The following is a 19,052-nucleotide window of genomic DNA, read 5'->3' on the forward strand; positions in this document are numbered from 1 at the left end:
AATGCTTTGTCGTGATCGCTTATTTTTCCATTTCCCTATCAGTGAATTTTGAAATTGTGTCCAGTTCTTAACTTATAGAAAAAAATGATGCAGGGGACTTTCCTGGCAACCCAGTAGTTATGACTTTACCTCCCAGTGCAGGGGACGAAGTTTTAATCCCTGGTTGGGACGGAAGCAATATTGAAACAAGTTCAATGAAGACTTAAAAAAGGGAGAAAGAAAGAAACAATGCTGCAATGAACATTTTTGTACATGACATTGAGAGAGAGGTTTTCTACATTGGGAACATAGGTGTGAAATGGCTAGACTTCGTGTATGTACATGTAAACCTTTTCTATCTGGTCCAGTTGCCCTCCAGGATGGCACACCAGCCATGTGTGTAGGTCCTGTCTCTCCACTTTCTCATTCCTTCTCATGCTCATTCTTTCAGGGATCCCAAGACCACTCCTTGGTTCATTGATTTCTTAGAAGGACTCAAAAACCTCAGAAATAGTTTTCACTCATGGCTATGATTTATTACAGTGAATGAATGCGAACCAGGATCAATAAAGGAAAAGGACACTTGTGGCCGCATCTGGGGAGACAGGTGTGAACTTCCACAAATTCTGCCTGATGGAGTTGTACAGGCCATGCTTCTTCCTTTGGCAGCTAATTGTAGCAACACCTGGGAAGTGTTGTATGTCCAGGGAAAGTTTATTGGAGCTTAAGGGTCTGGAGATTTTAATAAAGCCTGGTTATACAAGCACATCGGAGAAGGCAATGGCACCCCACTCCAGTACTCTTGCCTGGAAAATCCCATGGATGGAGGAGCCTGGTGGGCTGCAGTCCATGGGGTTGCGAAGAGACAGATACAACTGAGCGACTTCACTTTCACTTTCATGCATTGGAGAAGGAAATGGCAACCCACTCCAGTGTTCTTGCCTGGAGAGTCCCAGGGACGGGGGAGCCTGGTAGGCTGTCATCTATGGGGTCGCACAGAGTCAGACATGACTGAAGCGACTTAGCACCATCAGCAGCAGCATACAGGCACATATTGCCTTTTTAAAAAAGATTTTTTGATATGGGCCATTATTTTAAAGTCTTTATTGAATTTACAGTATTGCTTACACTACTGTTACAGTATTGCTTCTGTTTTGTTTTCGTTTTTTTTGGCCACGAGGCACATGGGATCTTAGCTTCTGGACCAGGGATTGAACCTGCATCCCCTGCATTGGAAGATGAAATCTTAACTACTAGACCACCAGGGAAGTCCCACATATTGCCTTTGTGATTCGACATGGTTGCTGAAACTCCTACAGAAGGAAAGTAGCTGTTCACCATAAATCAGTGTTTACAAAAATTATATAATCATGTTGGTACAACATGGTTAAAATATATAAAATGCCCTTATCAGTTAGTGCATAAGGAATAGTCCAATAACTAATAGGTCAGTTCTCAGGAGCTAGGCAAGGGCTAGTCATACAGTCAGGCCCCCCTGAGAATGTACAAAATGTGAGCAGTCAGGTCTGCTGAGTTAATTTTTCTCCACACTTGCCAACACTGAGATTTTCATTTTAAACTTACAGCCAATTTGATGAGTGTGAAATAGAATCTCATTAGTATTTCAGTTTGCATTTTCTTGATTACAGGTGAGACTGAATGAGTTTCCTCTTCCATGAGTTGTCTGTTCATATTTAGCACCTTTTTTCCCATTAAGATTTTGATCTTTTCCTTATTGATTTGCAATTCTTTCCACATTTTGGATATTAATCTTACATTGATATGTGTTTTGAATATATTTGCTCCATCTGTAAGTTACCTTTTCCTTATATTCCTAGTTTTTAAAGTTTTTCTGTGAACTAGTGTTGCATGTTTGCAAAAGATTTTTCTTCATTTATTTATTAGTTTCTTGTGGCTGCTGTGATAAATTGCCACAAACCGAATCACTCAAAACAATACTAATGTATTCCTACACAGCTCTGGAGGCCAGAAGTCTGAAATTAAGGTGTCAGCACATTGGTTCTTCTGATGCCTCTAAGGGGGAATCCATTTCATGCCATTCTCCCAGCTCCTGGTGTCTGCCAGCAATCCTTGACATTCTTTGGCTAGTAGTTGAGTTACTCCAATCACAGAATCTATCTTCACACCATCTTTTCTTTCTTTCCAGTGTCTCTTATAAGGACACATCATTGAATTTAGGACCCATCAGATAGTCCAGGATGATTTCTTCATCCCCAACTCATTAACTATATATACAATGATATATATGCATATATTAAATATGCAAAGACTTTTTCCAAATAAAGTAACATTCAGAGACATGGGGAATTAGGACACGAGAGTGTTTGGCAAAGGCTGGCCATTGGTACCAGAGGTGGGACCTGTTTAGCAGAACACCTGATTCTGCAGTTGTTGATGCCTCCTGAAACTGTCCTCTCTTGAGATTTCTCTAGAAATAGAGGAAAACAATATAATGGGAAAGACTAGAGATCTCTTCAAGAAAATTAAGATAACAAGGGAACATTTCATGCAAAGATGAGCACAATAAAGGACAGAAATGGTATGACCTAACAGAAGCAGAAGATATTAAGAAGAGGTGGCAAGAATACACAGAAGACCTATACAAAAAAGATCTTCATGACCCAGATAATCATGATGGTGTGATCACTCACCTAGAGCCAGATACCCTGAAATGTGAAGTCAAGTGGGCCTTAGGAAGCATCACTATGAACAAAGCTAGTGGAGGAATTCCAATTGAGCTATTTCAGATCCTAAAAGATGATGCTATGAAAGTGCTGCACTCAATATGTCAGCAAATTTGGAAAACTCAGCAGTGGCCACAGGACTGGAAAAGGTCAGTTTTCATTCCAATCCCAAAGAGAGGCAATGCTGAAGAATGCTCACACTACCACACAATTGCACTCATCTCACACACTAGCAAAGTAATGCTCAAAATTCTACAAGCCAGGCTTTAATAGTACATGAACCGTGAACTTCCAAAAGTTCAAGTTGGATTTAGAAAAGGCAGAGGAACCAGAAATCAAATTGCCAACATCCTCTGGATCATCGAAAAAGCAAGAGAGTGCCAGAAAAACATCTGCTTTTGCTTTATTAACTACATCAAAGCCTTAGTCTATGTGGATCACAACAAACTGTGGAAAATTCTGAAAGAGATGGGAATACTGGACCACCTGACCTGCCTCCTGAGAAATCTGTATGTAGGTCAGGAAGCAACAGCTAGAACTGAACATGGACAACAGACTGGTTCCAAATCAGGAAAGGAGTACGTCAAGGCTGTCTATTGTCACCCTGCTTATTTAACTTCTATGCAGAGTACATCATGTGAAATGCCAGGCTGGATGAAGCACAAGCTGGAATCAAGATTGCTGGGGGAATTCTCAGTAACCTCAGATATGCAGATGACACCACCCTTATGGCAGAAAGTGAAGAGGAACTAAAAAGCCTCTTGATGAAAGTGAAAGAGGAGAGTTGGCTTAAAAGAGAGTTGGCAAAAAGTTGGCTTAAAACCCAATATTCAGAAAACTAAGATTATGGCATCCAGTCCCATCACTTCATGGCAAATAGATGGGGAAACAGTGGAAACAGTGAATTTTCTTGGGCTCCAAAATTACTGCAGCCATGAAATTAAAAGTTGCTTGCTCCTTGGAAGAAAAGCTATGACCAACTTGGACAGCATATTAAAAAGCAAAGACATTACTTTGCTGACAAAGGTCCATCTAGTCAAAGCTATGGTTTTTCCAGTGGTCATGTACGGATGAGAGAGTTGGACTGTAAAGAAAGCTGAGCACCGAAGAATTGATGCTTTTGAACTGTGGTGTTGGAGAAGACTCTTGAGAGTCCCTTGGACTACAAGGAGATCCAATCAGTTAGTTCAGTTCAGTTGCTCAGTTGTGTCTGACTCTTTGCGACCCCATAGACTGCAGCACACCAGGCCTCCCTGTCCATCACCAACTCCTGGAGCTTGCTCAAACTCATGTCCACCAAGTCAGTGATGCCATCCAACCATCTCATCCTCTGTCATCCCCTTCTCCTCCCACCTTCAATCTTTCCCAGCATCAGGTTCTTTTCCAATGAGTCAGTTCTTCCAATCAAATGGACACAGTATTGGAGTTTCAGCTTCAGCAGCAGTCCTTCCAATGAATATTCAGGACTGATTTCCTTTAGGATGGACTGGTTGGATCTCCTTGCTGTCCAAGGGACTCTCAAAAGTCTTCAACACCACAGTTCAAAAGCATCAGTTCTTTGGTGCTCAGCTTTATTTATAGTCAAACTCTCACATCCATATATGACTACTGGAAAAAACCATAGCTTTGACTAGACGGACTTTTGTTAGCAAAGTAATGTCTCTGCTTTTTAATATGCTGTCTAGGTTGGTCACAACTTTTCTTCCAAGGATCAAGAGTCTTTTAGATTCATGGCTGCAGTCACCATCTGCAGTGATTTTGGAGCTCCCCCTCCCCCCGCCCCAAAGTCTGTCACTCTTTCCTTTGCTTCCCCATCTATTTGTCATGAAGTGATGGGACCAGATGTCATGATCCAACCAATCAATCCTAAATGAGATCAGTCCTGAATATTCGTTGGAAGGACGGCTGCTGAAGCTGAAACTCCAATACTTTGGCCACCTGATTGGAAGAACTAACTCATTTAAAAAGACCCTGATGCTGGGAAAGATTGAAGGCTGGAGGGGAAGGGGATGACAGAGGATGAGATGGTTGGATGGCATCGCTAACTTGATGGACATGAATTTGAGTAACAGGAGTTGGTGATGGATAGGTAAGCCTGGCATGGTGCAGTCCTTGGGGTCTCAAAGAGTCAGACACAACTGAACTGAATTGACAATTAGTAAAACCTGAGTGAAGTCCCTGAAAGTGAAAGTCGCTCAGTTGTGTCAGACTCTGTGACTCCATGGACTGTTATACATGCCAGAATACTGGGGTGGGTACACTTTCCCTTCCCCAGGGGATCTTCCAAAACCAGGGATGGAACCCAGGTCTCCCACATTGAAGGTGGGTTCTTTACCAGCTGAGCCACAAGGAAAGCCCAAGAATATTGGTGTGGGTAGCCTATCCTTTTCCAGCGAATCCTCAGGGTCCAGGAATCAAACTGGGGAATCAGTCTCCTACATTGCAGGCAGAGTCTCTACCAACTGCACTATCAGGGAGTGAAGACCTTAACCACAGCTCACTTTGCTAGAAATGTGACACGTAAAATATGACAGTGACTATGCAGCCAGCTCCAGAGGTCAACAGGCCATTCAGTGGTGTTCCCCAAAGCTACGAGCACTGATTAATGGGCCTCATTAGCCAGTGTAATCCGGTGTTCTGAGAGCTGCAGCTTCTGCCCCGATGGGAATAACAGTTGCCAACTCAAATGTGCGGATCAGCCCTGTTATTAATGAGGCTCACAAAAGTTTTGAGGCACTTTTAAAAATTACAACTTAGCTCCTATTTGGGGTGGTTAAAAGAGAAATGAAAACAAATTGGAATGTCAGATTGGGTAGCCCCTTACAACTGGTGTAAAGGATTCAGAGAAATTCATTATCTCAGTGGCAGAAGGTTTTCCTGTTCAATTTCTTAACAATGGTAATGAGGAAAATAAATGTGAAGGGAATGGCTTAGCGGTGATATATGTCATCCCAAAGCCATTTTATCACAGGGCGCCAGGATGTCTCAAAGTCTGACAGTTTTGCTTCTGGAAGGCAGTTCGTCAAGGAGCAAGGACATTTTAATTGTTATTTGTTAAATATAGCATCTTGCACTTAACTAACCTAGTTTCTGGGGATACCTCTTTGACCTTTCAGACTGACCCATACAAAATTTCTTTGGAATCAATGCTATAATATATGCTTTCATCAGAGTTGGTCTCATAAGTGTTAAATGACTGTAAGGCTCTGGAGGTTGGAGACTAAGCTGGATTTGTTTCTGTGTTACCACATGCTTCTGTGGTGCTTCCCTGGTGGCTCAGATGGTAAAGAATTTGTCTGCAATGCAGGAAACCCAGGTTTGATCCCTGGGTTGGGACGATTCCCTGGTGAGGGGAATGGCAACCCACTCTGGTGTTCTTGCCTGGAAAACCCCATGGACAGAGGAGCCTGGCAGGCTACTGTCCATGGGATTGCAAAGAGTTGGACACAACTGAGCAACTAACACTTAACACTCCCACATGCTTGGGGAAAGTTTGACGAATGCATATGAAAGTTCTAGAAGGGAAAATTACTCTAGATTGCTTTCTGTATCTGAGACAGGGGTAAGTACAAAAATACAGAAAATGCAGAAGACAAGCTTCCTGCTCTTCAAAAAGCTGACCATCAGAATTAGGATGAAAGAAGGCTTCGTGCCACATGCCATCACCATTTGGTTAACAGTTGGCAGTGGCTGCCTGGAGTGTGTGTGGAGAAAATGTTGAGGTCTACTCTGGGGTCCGTGGGAAAAGCACTGTGATCACATATAACATCTGTCATGGGGAGTGGGCAGGAAGATGGCAGAGTGCCACATGTTTCCATCCCTGGTTAAAAGAGAGTAATAAATGTAATGCAATATAGCAAAAGTCAGGCAACACAAGAGCTCTATAATAACATGTGTTGGTTCCACTGGGGGCAGGAATACCTTCCCTCCTCGGGGCCAGTGGTGGTCCTGGCCCACTGTGCACAGACTACATGTACACCGAGAGGAAGATGACAAGCATCGCTGTGCAGCTCGGTACACGTGATGGCAGCTGGTCTACAGACACATCCCCGAGAGCCTGGCGGAATAGCATTGTGGTCACCTGGTAAGTGACCACACACCCTCTTCCTGATGCTCACAAGCCCTACGCACTCCTTGGTCTTTAAAAGTTTCATAGAATTTGTCACATAATGGAGCTTGCCCGTTCAAATCAGAGGAAGCAGTTTTATTTCTTATGCCTAAATTGTAGCTTTGAGAAGCCCACCAGGTGTGCTGATGGGAACAGATTAAAAACTCTATAGACTGAATAGCTTACCATGCCATCGGCATATGCAATTCAGAGTAAGACTACCATTAAACCTTAAAATAGCTTATTTTTCAAAATGACATGCAGTTTACATACATGCTGAAATTTAAATGGTTTCTTGCTGGATTTTGAAATCTCCCCTCTCTCTTCCTGCTTTGCTGGTGCCTTTCCTTATTGGATAAACCAGTCCCGACTGTGGGCCTTCCTTTTGGCCAGTAATGGAGGTGGGCAGGGCAAAGAACAGCACTTCATGTCATTCCAGGGCCAGGCCCACGTTCACTCCATGCTTTACCTGTTCTAACTCCAGCTGCAGTGCTTTTTCACTCTGCCCTCAGAGACAGCACAGGGATCTTCAGCAGACAAAACAGAACAGGGTGAGAGGACGTGTTTGGCATCCAGAAGGAGCTGTAATTCATCCTGACACCTCTGCACTCAGGAGAATGAGGCTGCCAGGGAGGGGCGTCTCCTGGCAGCCCAATGGGCAACTGGTGCTGCGCCCACCCAGCATTAAAGCCTTCTGGAGTCCTCACCAAGTCCTGTGCAGCCACTCTGCTTGGCTGAAACTAGCCTCGGGGGAAATCCCCTGGCTCTAAATAATTCTGACTGTAACACTCTGAATAGACAGATGTCTGCCCCAGGTCTCAGCAGATACAGAAGTTCGTTGCATCTGCCTCCATGTCCTTGTGTAAAGAGGGCATGAGTAGCCAGCATTTCTCACATCCACCCCTGGAAGAGCAATGTTGGTGATGTCTGGAAGCCATCCATCCTGAGAGGAGAGGCTGGATGGAGATGCTTTCTCAGTCTCTGGCTTGTCTCTGAGTGATATCAAAAGCCTGTCTCAGTTCACTAATAAAATTCATGGCTGAGACACACTCATTTTGACTACGAGACTCAATGCACGTTTCTTGCCTGTGTGTCCTGCCCTAAGCTGGACATTGGGAATTCAAAGACAGCTTCTGTCCCAACCAAGTCACATCCAGTGAGGGAGAAAGACACATAGTTAAACATGTATGACCAAGTGCAATGAGGCTGTCATGGTGGAATGTACCCTGGGTCCATCCTTGATCATATTTCATAATCTGTCCAATAGGAAGTCCTGATAAGATATTCAGAATCCGATCCCCTCTGCTCAGAATCCTCTAATGTCTCCCCACTTCTCTTGTTGTAGAAACCCAACACCCTCAGAATGGCCAACCAGGCTGCCACAGCTTGGTCCCCATGGCCTCTGTGAATACTGTGTCTTGTTCATCACTTTGCTCGAGCCGAAGGGGTCTCCTGCCTTAAGTGCTTGTTACTATCTGGTCCTCAGCCTGGAATGTTCCTCCCTGACGTGGGTAACTTCCTATGCTCCCTCAACTCTGTCATCTGCTCAATGAGGTCTACCCTGACCCTCTATTCTAAGTCAGAAGCCTCCTCCTCACCCCCGTGCTTTGCACCCATCTTTCCCTGCTTCACCTTTCCCCATGGCATTCATCACTGGCCAGGGTACTGTTTCATTTGTGTGTTAGGTTTCTTGTTTGTGGTCTGCAGTTGTAGTGCAGTCTCTACAGGGCAAGATTTTTGTCTGTTGGTTCCTGGATGTATCTCAGAGCCTAGGGTGGCCCCTGCCACGTGGCATTTGCTGTTGTTCGGTTGCTCAGTTGTGTCCAACTCTTTGCGATCCCATGGACTGCAGCACTCCAGGCTTCCCTGTCCTTCATTGTCTCCTAGAGTTTGCTCAAACTCATTGAGCAAATGAGTCCATTGAGTCGATGATGACATCCAACCATTTCATCCTCTGTTGCCCCCTTCTCCTCCTGCCATCAGTCTTTCCCAGAATCAGGGTCTTTTCCGGTGAGTCACATGGTAGACCCTCAGTGAATATTTTCTGGGTGAATGAGTGATTGCATGCATGCACACAGTGCTGTGGGAACAGGGAGGAACTATCACAAGGGACTGGCATGGATGTCTGAAAGGTTTCAGTCACAAGGATTCAGCTTCTGAACCAGGAGCTTTACAGACATATGGAGCTATGATGAGGAGAAAGGAGTCAGGCTGCTTCTCAGTCAGTGGAAATAGTGATCATATAGACACAAGGGTCAGGCTCCCCTTGTAGCTCAGTCAAGAAAGAACCAGCCTGCAATGCAGGAGACCTGGATTTGATTCCTGGGTCAGGAAGATCCCCTGGAGAAGGAAATGGCAACCTACTTGAGTATTCTTGCCTGGAGAATTCCAGGGACAGAGGAGCCTGGCAGGCTACAGTCCATGGGGTTGCAAGAGTCGGACACGACTTAGTGACTAAACCATACCACACAGGCACAAGGGTCAGAAAAGAAAATTGAGAACACAATTTTCTAGTGACAGTTTTATGATATCTAAGTATTTTTATCCCCAGACTCTATCTTAAATGATTCATTATGTTCTTATAAAGTTCTGATCTTTTGTAGGCTTAGCTGAATCTGGGTCAAAATTCCTTGGGTTTATAATACAGCTCTGAAAGCCAAATACCTATCAGAAGATTAAAATTTGAAACCTGAAAATGTAGGATATCCTCACCCATTCCAGACAGATTCCTACGATATTTGAAAGCATGATTCTATACATCTAAAGCTGTGTAGCTAGAAATCCAGAGCCTCATATTTATTGGTATTGATTCTCACAGGGAAAGGGAATGAAAATAACTGTCAAGGCAACTGATTGGTAGTAGAAATCTCTCCACCTTGCCTTTTAGAGAGCAGAAGCTGGTTGAGTTTGATAGCATCTAATATGCATCTCTGAGGAATGTGGCAAGATACCGTAAGGCTTGGTTTTTACTCTATGGAGACTCAAATTTCATAGATAAAGTGGGATACCATCCAAATTTCTTCAAGATTATAAAGAAAATTAAATTAAAATTCAGGAATTGTATATGTGAAGCTTAAAAAAACAACTAAGAACTCTACAGAGTTGGGGTGTGGTTTAGTAGAAAAGGCTCTAGATTTTGAGGTTTAGACCCAGTGATAAAATCCTGGCTTCATTGTTAGGACCTTGACCAAAGGACTTCACTTTCCTGAACCCAGGTTGTCTCAGCTAGAAACAGTAAAGTTTATTGGGTGAAAAAGCCCCACACAGGTGCTCAAAACCTAGTGAAATCAGAATCTGGAAGTTATAATTCAGGCAGACATGCACGAGTGTTTTGTAAATTAAGAGGAAGCTAAATCTAGCAATAATTAGTCAAAATGATGGAATGCAAAGATTACAGAAAAGAAAGACAATGGCTTAGAGAACACCGCTTTATATTCTCTAATGTTATTGATGAAGTTGGTATTCATTACTACAACACCAATTCACTTGGGATTGAAATGGGATGCCATATGCCTTACTGAGGGAACCGAGTCATAATTCATTACTGTTAAAATAAACTCATTAGGATGACATATTGCCAATGTAAGGAACACAGCCACAAAGCTCTTGAAAAACAAACAGCTCACAAGTGAGCTTCCATTGGTAGGAATGCTTGAGTGATTATGATACTGTGTCTCATTCTTTATCCCAAACCTGCCACCAGACACTGGATGAAGAAAAGAAGAGAAAGATTATGCTTAGGGAGAAAAGACTGGAACACTGTGTCCTTAACTGACCTATTTATAATCTCTTTGCTGGGCAACTTGTCCTTGTGTTTGGCTGACCAGCATCCAAGGAACCCTCTACCTCCTGTGGCTTTGGGAGGAAGCAGGGTCTATGGGGAGAAGATAACAGAACCACATTCTCCTTTTTGATGATCCCCGTGACAGAGAGTAGACTCTGGTTTTCTATGCTTCCCCAGGGTATGGGATAAAGAACAGCTCATGACTGAACAGGGTTTGGGAAATATTTTGGGTTCTACTTGAGCTAGGCAAGACCCTTGTGTTTATGTGAAAGTGTGAAGCAGCACATGGGATTTAGAGAATGAAATACATAGCTCTTTGAGCATGACTTTCAGGGAAATGAGTGACAGAATGTAAGCATAAAATGGGGTAGACAATGGAAGTGAAAAGACTTTGCAAATTGTAAAGTACTAGAAAAATGCTGCTGTTTTAAAAAAATTTTCTACCTTCCAGGATTATTTACAAACTCCATGAGACGGTATGTATCTAAAGTTGCCTTATGGGTAATACCAGGTACTGGCAAATGTGTAGGAGAATGAATGGAAACTTCAGCCCCTTGTAGGACACTTCATTGGTATTGCTGTTTGGGAGAGCAAGCCATCAGCCTTTAGGGAGACTGAATATGCACACACTCTAAGACCCAGCCATTCCACTTCAAGGGACATCTCTTACCTCCCAAAGAGACTTGTACTAGGATGTTTAGTGCAGCACTGTTTGTAATAATGAAGGGTTGGAAATGAACTAAACAGGCAGCAGTAAGAGGAACTGATAAATGTGATGTGTTAAAAGGAATATCATACAGCCATTCAAGTATCCATCTATGTACCAGTCAAGCCCAATAAAAAATCCAACAGAAAAAAAGACAAAAGCATTGACTGGTCACGTCACCAAATGCTGAATAAACACAAAAAGATTGTCGAGTTCATTGGTTAGCAATGAAAATGAAAACCATATTTTATAGCCACACCATTGGCACATGTTTAACTCTGACACTGTTGAAACTTTAAGAAGCTTGGTGCTGCTGGAATACTGATTCTCTGCTGGTTCAGTTCAGTTCAGGTCAGTCGCTCAGTGGTGTCTGACTCTTTGCAACCCCATGAACCACAGCACGCCAGGGCTCCCTGTCCATCACCAACTCCCGGAGTCCACCCAAACCCATGTCCATTGAGTCGGTGATGCCATCCAACTATCTCATCCTCTGTCATCCCCTTCTCCTCCTGCCCTCAATTTTTCCCAGCATCAGGGTCATTTCAATGAGTTAGCTCTTTGCTGGTAGGCATGCCAATTGCTGCAACCACTTTGGACATAATTTGGAATCTATTGAAGTGGAAGATGTATGTACTCCTAACCCTACAACTCCACTTTGCGGCATACAGATGCTTCTGCACATATGCTTAAGGATATTCATATACCAGCTTTGTGATAGTAAAAACATGCAAACAACCCAAATGTTTGAGGATGGAAAATGGATGAACATAGATGCACGGCTATGAAAATGTTATCACAACAATTACGACCATCTGCAGGAATGAATCTCACATACATAATGCTGAATTTTAAAAAGTTGCATAAGGGTACATATAATTCTCTGCAATAACCTACATGGGAAAAGAATCTGAAAAAGAATAGATATATGTATATGTATAACTAAATCATTTTGCTGTGTATCTGAAACTAATACAACATCAAGTATACTCCAATATACAATAAAAATGAAAAAAGAATACATATAATTCCACTTATGCAAAGTTGAAAATCATGTAAAAACTACATAATGTATTATTTTGGAGTGCATAATATATAGGAGAGTGAAAGTGTTCTTTGATCAATTGTGTCTGACTCTTTGAGCCCCCGTGGACTGTAGACTTCCAGGTTCCTCTGTCCATGGAATTCTCCAGGCAAGAATACTGGAGTGCGTTGCCATTCCCTTCTCCAGAGAATCTTTCTGACCCAGGGATTGAACTCGGGTCTCTTGCATTACAGGCAATTTATTTACTGTCTGAGCTGCCAGGAAACTTTCATAATATTCATGGCAAAACAAATAAAGAAAAGTAAGGAAATAATAAGCACAGATTTGGGATTCAGTTACCTGCTGGTGAGGAAGTTTGGTTGGATCAGAGGGCACCTTGTTTCCATGGTACCAGCAATCGGATTGCAGGTGATGGATCACTGGTGTTCATTTTATTTTTAATCTTAGTACTCTTTATATATATTAAATCAATAAATCTCAAACGTGTAATACTGAATGAAAAAAGTAAAAAGACCTAATGATATGCCCAGTACAATACTGTTTATAGAACAAGAATAATCCACTCTAGTAAAGTATTGCTAAGAAGGCCTCTGTCGTTGTTTACTTGCTAAGTCGCGTCCTGCTCTTCTGTGACCCCGTGGACTGTAACCCGCCAGACTCCTCTGTGCATGGGATTCTCCAGGCAAGAATACTGGAGTAGGTTGCCATTTCCTTCTCCAGGGGCTCTTCCTGACCCAGGGATCGAACTTGCATCTCCTGCATTGAGGCAGATTCTTTAGCATTGAGCCACCTGGTAAGTCCCCAAAATGCCTATAGGTGTAAATAAAGCCATACAAGGCGGCTGTATGTTAGATAACAAGAGTATAATATAGTGGAATAGAAATAGAATTAGGAGTTGGGTGAAAGAGCCAAATAAATAAAATTTTGAAATGTTAACAATAAAATGAGGTTCTCTGTGAACTCTTAATGCTAATACAGCATAAACTGACTTGAGGTGAATATATTGACCACATCACTGTAATTCTATGTGTTTGAAATACCAAAGGAAAAGAAAGATTTCTTTTTGAACTGGAAAAGTCAAAATAAGGTATTAAGTCTTATAACATATTTTGCTTGTTGGTAGGTTAAGAGTCGTACTGTGAATATACAGTAGGGAAAGAAGCTATATGCTAAATTGTCTTAAATTCTTAGTTGTAAGTTTGTATGAGCTGAAATGCATCCTAATTTCCTTCTCACCTCTTTTAAGATGAGTAAGTTATGACGGATACCAGAGTTGATTAAAAATAGAGCTCTTTTTGTATGTTTTGGTCTTCCATGATAGCTCAGTTGGTAAAGAATCTGCCTGCAATGCAGGAGACCCTGGTTTGATTCTTGGGTTGGGAAGATCTATTGGAGAAGGGATAGGCTACCTACTCCAGTATTATTGGGCTTCCCTTGTGGCTCAGCTGGTAAAGAATTTGTTCTTTACCAGCTTTGATCCCTGGGTTTGATCTCTGGGTTGGGATCATCCCTTGGAGGAGGGAAAGGCTACCCGCTCCAGTATTCTGGCCTAGAGAATTCTACAGACAGAGGAGCCTGGAAGTCTACAGTCCATGGGGTCCCCAAAAGTTGGATACAACTGAATGACTTTCACTCATATGTTTTATTGTCGATGAAACCACAGCATTAGGAGCCATGGCCTACACTGATTTTTCCTTCTTTTATCACAACCCAACCTTTTTTAAAATCTAAACTATCTTTCATATACCCTTATTTTTGTTTTATCACTCCCCACCAGACATTATTATCACATCACAGCTGAACTCCTGATGTGGCTTCTCTTTATTCAGATTAAAGCTGCTCTATTCCCAAACCCATCATTTTCAAATTAGTCAAAAATTCAACACCAGTATCTTTATCTGGGCTTCCCAGGTGACTCAGTGGTAAAGAACCTGCCTGCCAATGAAGGAGACACAGGTTCGATTTCTGGATCAGGAAGGTCCTCTGGAGAAGGAAATGGCAACCCACTCTAGTATTCTTGCCTGGAGAATTTTATGGACAGAGGAGCCTGGCAGACTATAGTTGATGGGGTGTCAAAGAGTCAGACATGACTGAACAACTGAGCATGCACACGTGAATGCATCTTTATACTAAAGAATATTAGAATAATTTAATAATGCCCAAAGTGATAAGACTGAATGCCAAAGGACTGATTCTTTTGAATCACGGTGTTAGAGAAGACTCTTGAGAGTCCCTTGCATTTCAAGAGATCAAACTAGTCAATCCTAAAGGAAATCAACTCTGAATATTCATTAGAAGGATTAATGCTGAAGCTGAAGCTCTGATACTTTTGGCCACTTGATGCAAGGAGCTGACTCATTGGAAAAGACCTTGATTCTGGAAAAGATTGAAGGCAGGAGGAGAATGGGGCGACAGAGGATGAGATGGTTGGATGGCATCACCAACTCAGTGGACATGAGAGTTTGAGCAAGCTCCAGGAGATGATGAAGGACAGGGAAGCCAGGCGTGCTGCAGTCCATGGTGCTGCAAAGAGTCGCACATGACTTAGCAACTGAGCAACAACAGCAAAGTAATAAGGCAGGAAAAACCAAGATAGCAGTTAGAAAGGAAAAAATAAAAGTATTCTTTTCAGAAGATATTATCTAGATATCATCTAGAAAACCCTGTTAAACTACTGTAAAGCTACCAGAACCGTTAAGACAATTCATTCACTGAGGTGATCAGACATGAAATAAATGTACGAATATCAAGGGCTTCCTCAGATGTCAGCAACACAGTATTTAGGAAATATGATGAAAAAACAATACCATTCATATAGCCACACTTGCTGGGGACGTTGGGCCCTTGTCTGAGCCCACAGTATCACAGTGTCTCTCATGATAAAGATCCCATCTACTTTTTGCCCTCAGCCCTTAACTCCCTTCCAGAGAGCTTAAAAAGTCTTTGGAACTCCTCCCCTGTCCTTGACACTTAAAATCTGCAGCCCTGCCTCCAACACAGAGACCTTTAACATTCTCCCTCCTAATGCAGTGTTAGCTCCTCAGAATCACATTTCCAATCACATTGCCAATTCAGAAGTTTCTGTATTTGCATCACTAAGAAGTCCATTTGGCAGGTTTTCCTAGGAAAATGGAACAATCTCCTCAAATGGACTATTGAAGTCTCTTCCTCCTGCCAGACAGAAATGGCTTATTTAGAGCTCTCAAATGACATATTTCATTCTTTTTTTTTTTTTTTTTTTTTTTAACCTCACTCTTTCAAAAGCAGTAGTTCTGGACAAAATTCTCAATGATGGTAGAAATTCAAAAGTCATGAGTTCTGTGGGAGGGGGTTAATGGAAAGGGTCAAGAGAGGATTTTCTGAGGTGCTGAAGTGTTCTGCATCTTGTTTGGTGGTGGTTTCATGGGTGTACACAACTGTCAAAATCTCTGAATTGAACACTTACATTTTACTGTATGTAAATCATACAAAATAGCTACAGTTTGCAACAGTTAGGGTGCCTCATGGGTCTTGTTTACAGGCTTCTGTGCAGTGTGTGGGGCTTCCCAGGTGGCACTAGTGGTAAGAACTCATGTGCCAATGCAGGAGATGTAACAGATGCAGGTTAGATCCCTGGGGCAGGAAGAAGGAGTCTTGCCTGGAGAACCCCACGGATAGACTAGGAGGCTGGCAGGCTGCAGTCCATAGGGTTGCAAACAGTTGGACATGGCTCAAGCAACTTGGCATGTAGGCATGTGCCATGTGGAAGCATCACACAGGCCTGCATCATTTCCCCGTGTACCTTTGATCCTACTGGGCTGGGAAGCTTCTACAGGTACTTTCTAGAGACACAGGCCTGGAGTCATTGGCCACCTCTACTCCAGGCAGAACAGAAGCATAGCCTTAGTTAAGTCACAAGAACTGTGTTGTTGACTGGAAAGATTATGTCGATTTGTTTTAAATGTCCAGAAAATGCTGTTGTCTCGGCACGTATCCCTACACTTCCTCTGAGGTGGAATTTGGAGTTTACCCATAAGTTTGCCCTGAATCAGAAATGCTTCCAACTTTCCCTTCACCCTTGAGGCATGACTAGAAATTTCTACTACTGGAGTCACTGCTATAGGGAGAGATGCAGTTTCTTTCCAGTAGGTCTCTGCTAGAATGCAGAAAAGTGGCAAAGACCAAGAAGAGGCTAAAGAAATTAGATTCAGGGGGAGATGCCAGGATATCTTCAAGAAGAGTAATCAGCACAAGAAAGGAAGACGTTTGCCATATAATGGGCAAGAACTAGTAACAGGACCTAAGTGTAGGAAGAAAACAAGGCTTACGTTACTCCCAGCCCACCCTTCCTTGGGGACTCACGTACATCCTGGGGAGAAGAAAAAGTTAAAAAGTAAAACTGAAGTCACTGGGCCTCCATACATCCAAGCCATTCTACTAGGGGTTTCGATTAGACTCTACAGTAAATTGCCCTCAAACTTAAAAACACCCAAACTTCATTTCATAGTTTCTTTGTGTGGAGAATTTTTGAGCAATTTCGGTTCAGTTCAGTCACTCAGTCATCTTCCCTGGTTGCTCAGCTGGTAAAAAATCTGCCTGCAATGTGGGAGACCTGGGTTCAATCCCTGGTTTGGGAAGATCCTCTGGAGAAGGGAAAAGCTACCCTACGCATTCCAGTATCCTGGCCTGGAGAATTCCACGGACTGCATAGTCCATGGGGTCGTGAAGAGTCAGACCCAACTGAGTGGCTTGCATTTCATTTCATTGAACAGCTTAGCAGGATGGTTATGGCTCAAGGTGTCTCATGAGTCGTATGCTGTAGTCAAGATATTAGCAATCATCTGAAGGCTTGACTGGGGCCAGAGGATGCACTTCCAGCCTGGGGGCAGAGGGCCTGAATTCCTTCTTCACAGACTGCTCACCTGGATGCTTTAGTAATTGTAGTGTGGTGGTCAGTTTCCCCCCAGAACAAGTGATCCATGAGAGAAAAGGAGAAAGGAATATTTGTGACCTTGTATTAAAACTCATACACCACCATTTCCACCACATTCCATCTGTTAGAGGTGAGTCACTGCATGGCCCACACTCAAGAGGAGGAGAATTGAGCTTCGCTTTTTGAATGGAGGAATATCAGAAAATTTGTGGATGTATTTTAAAGCCGGCACAGCAAATCACTCCTTCCTCCAACCCCCACAAAGAGAGAGAGAGAAATGTAAAAGAGGAAGAAGTTTGTCTTTAATTTATAGAGGCAAACATCTCAATTAATCCTTTTACTAGTTTTTTTTTTTAATTTTTTAACTTTTTATTTTATATTGCAGTATAGTTGATTAGCAATGTTGTTTAGTTTCAGGTGTACAATAAAGTGTTTCATTTATGTTTGTACCTGTATGTATTCTTTTTTCAAACTCTTTTCCCAATTCGGTTGTTACAGAATATTGAACAGAGTTCCCTGTGCTACACAATAGGTCCCTCAACCCTGATGTGTAACACTTGTTATGATGTGAGTCAATAAACTTCCTCATTGGTAAAGACATTTTGGGTTAGATTTTCTGTTCTCACAACTGAGAAACATCCTAATTCTACAGAATGTCGCATGTTAGGGCTCATCATGCAAGTGGACAAGTAGAATGGAGGTCAGTGAGGTAAGACCATTTGCTCAGGAGAGGCAATTCCCAGCCCAAAGGAATGGACCATGAGAAGTCTGAAACCAACCCCAGTAATTCCATTCCCCTTGTGAAGTTGGCTGGTTTAGATCAGTGGTTCTCAAACTGGAGCAGGAGAGTCGGCCCCACCCCCAAATTTCACTTTCAGTAGGTCCAGTGTGGGCTGAGAAACAGCATTTCTAAGAAGTTCCCAGGTGCCGCTGCTTTTGGGAATCACTAAATCAGGCCAGTGAAATGGTACAGGGGATAAGTCTTCTTGGGAGCTCCCAGAGAAGACTTCCTACATGTCAAAGAGACTGAAAAAGAGATAGGGTTTGGGGACTTCCCTGGTGGTCGAGTGGCTAAGACTGCACTCCCAGTGCAGGGGGCCCAGGTTGAATCTAGTCAGGGAAGCAGATCCCACATTCACAACAATTTAAGATCCTGTGTGGGGGAGGAGCTAAGATGGCAGAGGAATAGGATGGGGAGAACACTTTCTCACCCACAAATTCATCAAAAGAACATTTAAACGCTGAGTAAATTCCACAAAACAATTTCTGAATGCCGGCAGAGGACATCAGGCACCCAGAAAAACAACCCATTGTCTTCGAAAGGAGGTAGGAAAAAATATAAAAGACAAAAAAAAGAGACAAAAGAGGGAGGGACGGAGCTCCGTCCCTGGAAGGGAGTCTTAAAAAGAGAGAAGTTTCCAAACACCAGGAAACATTCTCACTGCTTAGTCTGTGCCGAGCCTTGGAAGCACAGAGGGCAACATAACAGGGAGGAAAAATAAATAAACAATTAAAACCCACAGATTACGAGCCCTACGGTAACTCCCTAGCGGAGAAGCAGTGCAGATGCCTGCATCCGCCATTAGCAAGCGGGTGTTGGGCAGGGAGGCGCTGCGCGGGCTGCATCGCTTAGAGTAAGGATCTGGCCTGAATACCCCGAGCGCTACTTGAGCGAAATAATTTGGGCTAGCAAACCAGACTGTGGGATATCTAACACGTGAAAAGCCAGCCCTAACCTAAGACACCACCAGGCCCGTGCATGGAACAAAGGACTGTACACAGATAGCTGGCTGCAGACTGTCCCCCTCCAGTGACA

This window comes from Bubalus bubalis, chromosome 23 (genome assembly GCF_019923935.1).
Source record: "Bubalus bubalis isolate 160015118507 breed Murrah chromosome 23, NDDB_SH_1, whole genome shotgun sequence".
Lineage (NCBI taxonomy): Eukaryota > Metazoa > Chordata > Mammalia > Artiodactyla > Bovidae > Bubalus > Bubalus bubalis.